Source organism: Heterodontus francisci, unplaced genomic scaffold (assembly GCF_036365525.1).
Source record: "Heterodontus francisci isolate sHetFra1 unplaced genomic scaffold, sHetFra1.hap1 HAP1_SCAFFOLD_51_1, whole genome shotgun sequence".
NCBI lineage: Eukaryota > Metazoa > Chordata > Chondrichthyes > Heterodontiformes > Heterodontidae > Heterodontus > Heterodontus francisci.
In genome coordinates, this window is record NW_027141937.1 from 1,643,985 (window position 1) to 1,655,198 (window position 11,214).

At 44.1% G+C, this 11,214-nt stretch overlaps 1 non-coding gene across 1 annotated transcript; it reads right to left on the minus strand.

Moving 5' to 3' along the window:
* Positions 1 to 4,817: 4,817 nt before the first annotated feature.
* On the minus strand, positions 4,818 to 4,899 carry trnas-gcu (transfer RNA serine (anticodon GCU)). Its single transcript has one exon. It is a non-coding gene; the product is annotated as a tRNA-Ser (tRNA).
* Positions 4,900 to 11,214: the final 6,315 nt, after the last annotated feature.

The following is an 11,214-nucleotide window of genomic DNA, read 5'->3' on the forward strand; positions in this document are numbered from 1 at the left end:
TGAAATTTTACACAGAGAAGTGTGAGGTGATACAATTTGGAAGGAAGAATGCCATATAAATGAAAGGTTACAATTCTAAACTGGGTGCAGGAGCAGAGAGACAATGTACACCAATGTTGAAAAGGTAGCTAAGAGCAAACAGGACACTTGGCTTTATTAATAGAGGCACAGAGTAAAAACATATAAGTTATGCTAAACCTTTATAAAATACTGGGAATGAATAGCCTCCACCTGTACCTCCACAGAAAGCTTCCATTCCAGGTTTACACACACTCATCAGGATCACTCTCCACAGATATCTGCCCTCCAGGCTCAGACACCCACTTCAGGATCACTCTCCACAGATCCCGCCATTCCAGGTTCGGACACCCACTTCATGATCACTCTCCATAGATCCCAGCACTATGGGCTTGGTGACCCTCTTCAGAGATCCTAAATCTCCAGACACGGACATCCTTTGAGGACCACTCTCCACAGATTCTGCCCTCCAGGCTCAGACATCCTCTTCAGAATCACTCTCCATACATCCCGCCACTCCACGCACGGATATCTCCCTCAGGATCAGATCAAAGAATGTTGCTTGTCACTTATCAGCTCAAGCCTGAATGTTGTTCAGGTCTTGCTGCTTGCAGGCACAGACTGCTTCAGTATCTGAGGAGTTGTGAATCATCAGCGAACATTCCCACTTCTGACTTATGTTGAAGAGAAAGCCATCAATGAAAGAGCTGAGGATGGTTGGGCCTTGGACACTGCCCTGAGAAACTAGGTATCCAGTCATGAAAGGTGGAGGATAATTAAATAACGAACCAGATGAGGAGGCTCCAAAAACATCCCTATCCTCAATGTTGGTGGAGCCGAGCACGTCAGTGCAAAAGATAAAGCTGAAGCATTTGAAACCATCTTCAGTCAGAAATTGCTCAGTGGATGATTCATCTTGGCCTCTTGAGGTCCCCAGCATCACAGCTTCCAGTTTTCAGCCAATTTGCTTCACTCCGCATAATGGCAAGAAACAGCTGAAGGCACTCGAAACAGCAAAGACTATGGGCCCTAACAACATTCCGGCTCTAGTGTAAACCTGAGTTCTTTTTGCCTTCAGTCTGGTTCAGTAAATATACTGAGTCGGATGTGTCGGTAAAATCAATTACTTTATTTGCGCATTTAGCCGGCTGACTTACTCTAATGCAACGACACTGACTCCACCCAGAGTCTGTCTGGTCCACTAGAGTAAGTGAAGTTTTTTGATACAGGTACTACTGTTTATATATTAAGATTCATGCTATACCCCCTTGTTTAACCAATCAGTGCGATACAATTCGACTTCACCCACGTGGTGACATGCAGTACATCTGTTACTGAGGTGACAATACACTCCATTTTCAATACATACTTGTTACTAATAAAATATTGTTTTGTACCAGCAAGATAAAACAAAGCAGACAAGCAAGCTAATTAGCAAGAGCATAGGAATCATCAATAATCATTCGAGTCTCACTCCCTGCATGGATCATGAGTCTGTCTCTACCTTGTGACAAGTAATTGCGGCGCATCCTGCTATCTCTGTTAGGTGTACATTCCTGAGTGTTTCATGCAGTCTGCAGCTGCATCAAGTAGTGGCAGTTCACGAAGATAAGAGGGGCCGAGCACTCCTTATCACTCACACAGGGATGGACATCATTTGATTCAGAGGAGTCCATTTGTTCCAAACCACAGGGAGTCACACAATCAGGCCATAAAGAACAGATGTCTTTGCAATTACCAGTGTCGGCTAGTCCTTACAGTCTCACACGCTCTGCCTTTACTTTTAACTATTTCATTGTGGTTTCTGCCACTTAAAATCAAAGCTCAGCAAAGCTACTATTCCTAACTTGGCTATATTTCCCATTAAGCATAGTGCCATGCCTTTCTGCTCACTTGCACACTTGTACTGAAGACTTGTGCTCCAGAACTAGCTGCGCCCTCAGCCAAGCTGTTCCAGTAGAGCTACAACACGGGCATCTACTTGACAATGTGGAAAGTTGCCCAAGTGTGCCCTCTCCACAAAAAAAATGCAGGACAAATCCAATCTGACCAATTGCCGCCCCATCAGTCTACGATCAATCATCAGCAAAGTGATGGAAGATGTCATCAACAGTGCTATCAAGCACCACACACTTAGCAATAATCTGATCATCGATGCTCAATTTAGGTTCTGCCAGGGTCTCTCAGCTCCAGGAAATAATTTGGCAGATAGAGTATAATGTGGGAAAATGTGAGGTTATCCACTTTGGTAGGAAGAATAGAAAAGGAAAATATTATTTAAATTGTGAGAGATTACAGAATGCTGCGGTGTAGAAGGATCTGGGTGTCCTCGTACATGAATCACAAAAAGTTACCATGCAAGTGCAGCAAATAATTAGGAAGGCAAATGGAATGTTACCCTTTATTGCAAGGGGGATGGAGTATAAAAGTAGAGAAGTCTTGCTACAAATGTACATGGTGCTGGTGAAACCACACCTAGAGTACTGTGTACAGTTTTGGTCTCCTTATTTAAGGAGGGATATACTTGCATTGGAGGCAGTTCAGAGAAGGTTCATTGGATTGATTCCTGTGATGAAGGTGTTGTCTTATGAGGAAAGTTGAGCAGGTTGGACCGATACTCATTGGAGTTGAGAAAAATGAAAGGAGAACGTATTGAGACATATAAGATTCTGAGGGGGCTTGACAGGGTAGATGCTGAGAGGATGTTTCCTCTCGTGGTGGGATCTAGAACTAGGAGACACAGTTTCAGATTTAGGGCTTTTTCATTTAAGAAGGTATTTCTTCTCTCAGAGGGTCATTAATCTTTCGAATTCTTTACCGCAGAGAGCAGTGGAGGCTGGGTCATTGAATGTCTTCAAGATTTTTATCTACAAGAGAGCCAAGGGGTATGTGGGCAGGCAAGAAAGTGGGGTTGAGGTCATGATCAGGTCAGCCATGATCCTATTGAATGGCGGAGCAAGCTCGAGTGGCCTAATGGCCTACTCCTGCTATGAGTTCTTCCGATCTTCTGTTCTTATGATCTCATTGCAGCTTGGTCCAAACAGAGACGAAAGACTGGAATTCCAGAGGAGAGGTGAGAGTGATTGCCCTTGAGTGAGTGTGGCATCAAGGATCCCTCGCAAAATTGAAGTCAATGGGAATCAGGGGGAAAACCCTCCACTTGTTGAAGTCATACCTAGCACAAAACAAGATGTTGTGGTTAGTGGAGGCCAATCATCTCAGCCCAGGACATTGCCTCAGGAGTTTCTCAGGGTAGTGTCGTAGACCCAAACATCCCAGCTGTTTCATTGACGACTTTCTCTTCAACATAAGTCAGAAGTGGGAATGTTAGATGATGATTCACAACTCTTCAGATACTGAAGCAGTCTGTGCCTGCAAGCAGCAAGACCTGAGCAACATTCAGGCTTGAGCTGATAAGTGACAAGCAACCTTCTGGCCACACAAGTGCCAAGCAGTGAACATCTCCAATGAGAGAGAAAAAAAATCTACCTTTTGATATTCAGAAGCATTATCATCGTTAAATCCCCCACCATCAACATCTTGACCAGAAACGTAACTGGACCAGTCACATCTATGCTGTGGCTATAAGCGCAGGTCAGAGATTACGAATTCTGCAGCAAGTATCTCACCTCCTGACACCCCAAATCCTGTCCACCATCTACAAGGCACAAGTCAGGAGTGTGATGGAATACATCCCACTCAACAACACTCAAGAAGCTCAACACCATCCAGGACAAAGCAGCGCACTTGATCGGCACCTCACCCGCCACCTTAAACATTCAATCCCTCCACAACCAGTAAACAGTGGCTGCAGTGTGTACCATCTCCATATGCACTGCAGCAACACGCCAAGTATTCTTCAACAGCACCTTCCAAACTCGTGACCACTACCACCTCGAAGGACAAGGGCAGCAGATGCATGGGAACTCACTACCTGCAGGTTCCCCTCCAAGTCACTCACCATCCTGACTTGGAACGATATCAACATTTCTTCACTGTTGTTGGGTCACAATCCTGGAACTCCCTCCCCAATAGCACTGTGGGTGTTCCTGCACCATATGGACTGCATAAGTTCAAGAAGGCAGCTCTCCACCACCTTCTCAACGGCAATAGGAATGGGTAATTAATGCTAGCCTTAACAGCGATACTCACACCCAAGAATGAATAAAAACCAAATCACTCTCCACAGATTCCCCACAATCTGGGCTTGGACATTTACTTCAGGAGCACAGAGCTTTATATCACTGCAACATGAGTTCCAATCTTCAGATTCTGTTCACTTTTCACATTATTTTCTACCAGTCCACTAGCTTTTATTAATTCAGTATTCGGGTCTCTGCTCCTCCGCCGTTTCTAACGTCTCACCTCTTACAAAAAAACACTCTGATCTATCGTAGGTAGTAGATGACCCCTCATTTTAAACTCCATCTGCCAAAGCATAGCTCACTCACTTAATCTATCAAGAAAATTTGAAAATAAATTTCTTGCCAAAGGATAATTTTCGGCATCTGCTCCCTCACCATTTGCTTTTCCCATTTGTCTTTCACTTGGTGCAAATCCAGAGAAAGTAAAGATGGAAGGAAGGAGGGGAGGAAAAATCCTGCTCCGTTTCGTGATCCCTATTTGATCTTCATTCCAGTGCAGTTTGGGTGAAGAATTCCAATTGTCTGTCTCAATTTTAATAAAGTATAACTCATGGTGGAATCACTGTCTGGACATTGACAAGAACAGGTTTCGAGGCTGACTTTGCACATAAACTCCACCAACACAAACAATACACTGAAGAATTCATAAACTAACAACAAGGATGGGATTCGAACCCACGTGTGCAAAGTACAATGGATTAGCAGTCCATCGCCTTAACCTCTCTGCCACCTTGTCAGTTGCAGAGGTGTAGTTGTCACCTTCAGCACAGTTTCTGGCTGTGCAGCCAGCTGTGTAATGATGGAAATATATCTTCTGTCAGTAAATGAAGTTGGGAATGGAGCGGTGTGAAACATTTCCAGACCATGTCCAACCCGTTTCTACTCAGTGTGAAAACCCACCACGGAAAGACTGGAACATACAATCATTTCATCACATCATGATTAACATCACTCAGACACCTGAACCATTAGGTCACTGACGAAGTCGTGATGACCGAATTTCTCATGAAATGACAACTGAACCAACTGACTGGAAGAATTGCTTTAACTCCACATGAACGGCGAGGCACAGCCTCAGGCCGACTTGTCGGGTGGTGTAAACAGATATCACTGCTTCTGATCTTCACCAGAACAGAGAGTGAGATGTAACATTGATCATCAAACAGACTGTGAGAGAATACAACAGAATAAAACACATGGAGAGACACTGTGGAATAACGAATAGATTTGATTGGAATGTTGCAATTTTGATTGGAATGGATAAAACACCAGAAACAGCAGATTAAATTGGGATTCTCATCATTATATTGATCTGGGACAGAAAAGAGAAACTGATGGAAAGAAGAGAAGAAGGAAGAAAAGAAAGGATGGAACTGTTCAATTTTTTCAGTTTTTTCACTCGCCCAACAAAGCTGATAAAAAAAGTTGCAAATAACAGAGAATTTCACCAAAAATGGAGATTAAATGTTGCTGAAACCTTGGATCGAAGGATGCCCCAACAGATCACCTGTTTAACTGTCTCCTCACTGGGGGATTTCAATCAGTGAGCAATATTATTCTCTACTTTTTTTGTTAATTGGTCCCAGAACTGTCACTTGGAATTAATATCTCTGTTCCGACTCCTGAATAATAAAATTGTGAGTTTCTCGATATTTTCTGGACACAGTTCCTGCTGAAAGAACTAAGAACTCTTTTCTAATTTACACAATGTCCTTGGTGCTGCTCTCTCTTCTCCCAAACTTCATCTCATGTGACTGTTACATCATCACTCTGACAGTGGGAGGGGTTGATCACACTATCTTCAGCATTAACCCTTTACATCCTCATACCACACTGTCTGTCCAAAAAAAATGGGTGGAGGGAACTTCCTTCATTAATCAAAACACCAACAGCAGCACAGTGGCGCAATGGTTCGCACCGCAGCCTCACAGCTCCAGCGACCAGGATTCAGTTCTCGGTACTGCCTGTGTGGAGTTTGCAAGTTCTCCCTGTGTCTCTGTGGGTTTCCGCCGGGTGCTCTGGTTTCCTCCCACCTCCAAAAGACTTGCAGGTCGATAGGTAAATTGGCCATTGGAAATTGTCCCTTGTGTAGGTACGTGGTAGGAGAATGGTGGGGATGTGGCAGAGAATATGGGATTAATGTAGGATTAGTATAAATGGGTGGTTGCTGGTTGGCACAGACTCGGTGGGCCGAAGGGCCTGTTTCAGTGCTGTATCTCTAAATAAGAAAAGTAAAATAAAAGCTACCAGTCGTAAATCAACTCAAACCCATTAGAGAGATAGAGGGAGACTGTCAGAGAACTTCCTGCATCCAGTCCTGACCCTGTCACACTCAGCAGCTTCTCACCCAGACTCCACTCTCATCAACACTGAACATTGTTACCAAGACCCTTCAAATGCTGTTTATAAAAGGTAGAAAAATTCAAACTTCATCACAGCTAGATTGAATAGAACAAAGTTTAATATCTTCTCGTCGTCACTCGGTAACCACATGAGACAGTCCTTAAATCAGTAGCATAAATTATCAGCTGCAAGAATGTTTGTCATTGGGTTGAATCATTTCTGTGTGAGGAATGTTCCAGCATCATAAACCAGGGGAACGTGTTGACTGAGCCGTGTCTTCATCTCTTCTGGGCAGTTGGACTGTTCACCCTTCCTTCTGCTCTGATTCACTTTCCCAAAGCGGATCTACAGATTCTCAAATCTGGAGACTGGGTTTTCTTATTTGGTTCCTGTTGATTTTTCTTCCTCCTGAATGATAATATATTCCAAACTCGGATGAACCTTTCCCTGTGTCCCGGTCTCGGTTAAAAGCGACAAATAACGGCACCAACATTCTGAAACATACAACACGGTCACATTCTGCTTCAGTGAGATTAATGCTGAGGCAGTTTCCGTGTCGAATGCGATTGTGAACAAATTTCTCTCAAGGAAATTGTGAGTGATCAAGTATTTGCACTGAATTTCTGTGCAAGAAGGGACAGTTTCAAACAGCCATTCCCAAATCAATTCCTTCACAAAGACAAAGACTGTGCTGTCTTAACGTGTGACTCAACTTCACAAACAAATTTGAACTCGAAGTTCAGGAGAAGACAGAGATGTGAATGATTGACAGTGTAATCTTTAAATCATAACTTTCCGTTTCTTCGTTGAAGTGAGGCTCAACCCTAAGCCACTAGAGATCGCGGAAAGCTACAAACTTGGATCCAGAAATCAGAAAAGTAGTGAAACAGTTGGTGAGTACATTGTGACACTGACGAATTTATCACCACATTGCAACATTGGCACATTCTTAGACCGCACATTATGAGACAGATTTGTGCTTATATTGGTGGATGAGGAAAGATACCAAACACACAAAATACCACATTTGAGCTAGTGTGCAAGATTGCTCTTTCCACGGAGAAAGCATAAAAGAATGCTCATGAATTTCGTCCTATGCCAGTGACAGTAACACACTTCAGAGGAACTTAAACACACTGGTAAAATGGGCTTTCACACAACAGATAAAATTTTACACAGAGAATTGTGAAGTGATACAGTTTGGGAGGAAGAATGAGACAATGTACACCAATCTTTTTTGATCAAGGTTGGAAAAGGTTGCTCAGAGCAAACAGGACACTTGGCTTTATTAATAGAGGCATAGAGTAAAAGTAAATAAGTTATGCTAAACCTTTATAAAACAGTGGGGCTGAATGGCCTACTCCTGTACCTCCACAGAAAGCTTCCACTCCAGGCTCGGACACCCTCTTCAGGATCACTCTCCATACATCCCGCCACTCCACGCACGGATATCTCCCTCAGGATCAGATCACAGCTCCACAGTCCTGCCACAGCCAGTCGTGAACGGTGGTGGATAATTAAATAACTAACAAGATGAGGAGGCTCCAAAAACATTCACATCCTCAATGATGGTGGTGGTGAGCACGTCAATGCAAAAGATGAAGCTGAAGCATTTGCAACCATCTTCAGTCAGAAATATTAAGTGGATTTGATCTGTGCTAATTTCAGCTCCTCATGCTCGCTGGTGCCTTGGTTCTCTGGTGCTAATTTCAGAGTAAATCATGCAGCTTGACAATTGGAGCCAAAGAAAAAGACACAGCAGAGGTTGAAAGTGCCAAAACCTGGGATTGAACCAAGAACTGTTTAACTGTTAGTACAGCACGAACTCAACAAAGCTATTTCAACAACACACTAAAGCCACCATTCTGTCACTGCTTTGGAAGAAAATATATACATTAAAGTGTTTTTAAAAAGTTACAGAACACAACATGTGAGTAATATTCCCCATTTTTTTCTCAGTACTGATGGATTGTGAAGTGGGAGACAACCAGAAGTCCCACTGTGCCACACTGACCCTGAGCTGTGAGTGAAATGAGATAAAGTTCAATCTTTAGCAGAGAGATTCTGGAGAGAGGTCAGAGTACTGAATCAAGGAAAGACTTTCTGACACAATAAAAGCAAAATACTGCAGATGCTGGAAATCTGAAATGAAAACAAAATGTGCGGGAAATACTCAATAGCTCTGGCAGCATCTGTGGTGAGAGAAACAGAGTTAATGTTTCTGGTCTGTGACCTTTCATCAGAACTGACACAGGTTAGAAAATAATTCGGTTTTAAACAAGTGAAAGGGAGGGGCATGTGGGAGAGAACAAAGGGGAAGGTGTTTGATAGGGCAGAGGGCAGGAGAGATTAAATAACAAAGCTGTCCTGGGACAAAGGCAAAGAGTGTGTTAATGCTTGTGGTTGCCTGACACCAGTCATGCTCTGATGTTATTGAACACAATGTTCAATCCAAAAGGCTGTCGAGTGCCGAATCAAAAGGTCAGGTGCTGCTCCTCGAGCTTGAGTTGATTTTCACTGGAACACTGGAACAGGCCAAAGACAGAAATGTTGACATGAGAGCAGGGGGGAGTGTTGAAATGGCAAGCAACCAGAAGCTCAGGATCATGCTTTCGGCCTGAGCAGAGGTGTTCCATCTAATCAGCGTTTGGTCTCCCCAGTTTAGAGGAGACCGCATTGTGAGCAGTGAATACAGTATACATAATTGAAAGAAGTACAAGTAAATCGCTGCTTCACCTAAAAGGAGTGTTTGGGGCTTTAGATAATGAGCAGAGAGGAGGGAAAAGGGCAGGTATTATATCTCCTGCGATTGCATGGGAATGTGCCTTGGGAAGGGGACGAGGTATTGGGGGTAATGGAGGAGTGGACCAGGGTGTCGCGGAGGGAACAATCCCTTCGGAATGCTGACAGGGGAGGGGAGGATGCGTTTGGTGGTGGCATCACGCTGGTGGTGGCGGAAATGGTGGAGGATGATCCTTTGGATGTGGAGGCAGGTGGGGTGGAAAATGAGGACAAGGGGAACCCTGTCGCAGTTCTGGGAGGGAGGGGAAGGGGGAAGGCAGAGGTTGAGAGTCCTGTCAATTACACTGGGAGGGGGCGGGGTGGGAGTAGTTGAAATCTGGTGATGTTGTTGAATTTAATTTCAAACACTCCTTGAACTCTCTGCTGATGAAGACTGAAAAAGGGAAGAACAACCACACAACAAGGCTCTCAAATCCAAGACCCTGAGATTAAAAGTCTCATGCTGTACCAACTGAGTTAACAAGGCCTGATACAGTACTTCGACTCTGTCTGTTATTGGACGGATGCAGCTGTTGACTCCACCCCAAGGGCGGGAATTTGTTCCACCAACTATGAAGCAGTTTCCTATCAATTCCCCAGATTATCAGTAAATCCACTTCCAGAAGCCCCAAAGTGTGATATATTCCTCTCACTCATCAATAATAAAACTGAAATCTTTTTACCTTCCAAATGCTGCCATCTATTTTGTCAGTATTTATTTCTCTCTCCTTTTTATTTAGTTCATGCATTTCTTCAGAATTTTTTTTTTCAATTATATCTGAGGGAAGAAATGAACAGATCTGGCAGCTCATAACTGGGCATCCATGAGGCACTGCGGGCCATCAGCAGCAGCAGAATTGTATTTAAACACAATATGTTACCTCATGGCCTGACATATCCCTCACTCTACGATTACCATCAAGCCAAGGGAGCAATAGTGGTTCAATGAAGTGTGCAGGAGGGCATGTCAGGAGCAGCACCAAGCAGACCTAAAAATGAGTGAAGCTACAACACAGGATTACTTGCATGTCAAATCGCGGAAGCAGCATGCAATAGACAAAGCTGAGTGATCTCACAACCAACAGATCAGATCAAAGCTCTGCAGTCCTGCCACATCCAGTCCTGAATGGTGGTGGATAATTAAACAATTAACAGGAGGACGAGGCTCCACAAATATCCCCATCCTTAATGATAAGGGAGACCAGTATATCAGTGCAAAATACAAGGTTGAATCATTTGCAACCATCTTCAGCCAGAAGTGCCAAGTAGATGATCAATCTCGGCCTCCTCCTGAGGTCCCCAGCATCACAGGTGCCAATCTTCAGCTAAATCCACTTCACTCCACATGATATCAAGAAATGGCTGAAGGCTCTGGATACTGACAACATCCTGGCTGCAGTGCTGAAGACTTGTGCTCCAGAACTAGCCACGCCGCCCGCCAAGCTACAACACTGGCATCTACCCAGCAATGTGGAAAATTGCCCAGGTATGTTCTGTATACAAAAGGCAGGAGAAATCCAACCCGGTCAATTCCTGCCCGATCAGCCTCCTCTTGATCATCAGTAAAGTGATGGAAGGTGTCGCTGACAGTGCTATCAAGCAGCACTTACACAGCAATAACCTACTCACCAATGCTCATTTTGGGTTCCACCAGGGCCACTTAGTTCCTGACCTCATTATGGCCTTGGCCCAAATATGGACAGAAGAGCTGAATTCAGGAGGTGAGGTGAGGTGACAGTGACTGCTCTTGCCAAGGGCATCAAGGAGCCCTTGCAAAATTGAAGTCAATGGCAATCAAGGAGAAAAATCTCCACTGGTTGGAGTCATACCTTGCGCAAAGGAATATGGTGCTGGTTTCTGGTGGCCAATCATCTCAGTACCAGACATCGCTCAGGAGTTCCTCAGGGTAGTGTCCTATGCCCCAACC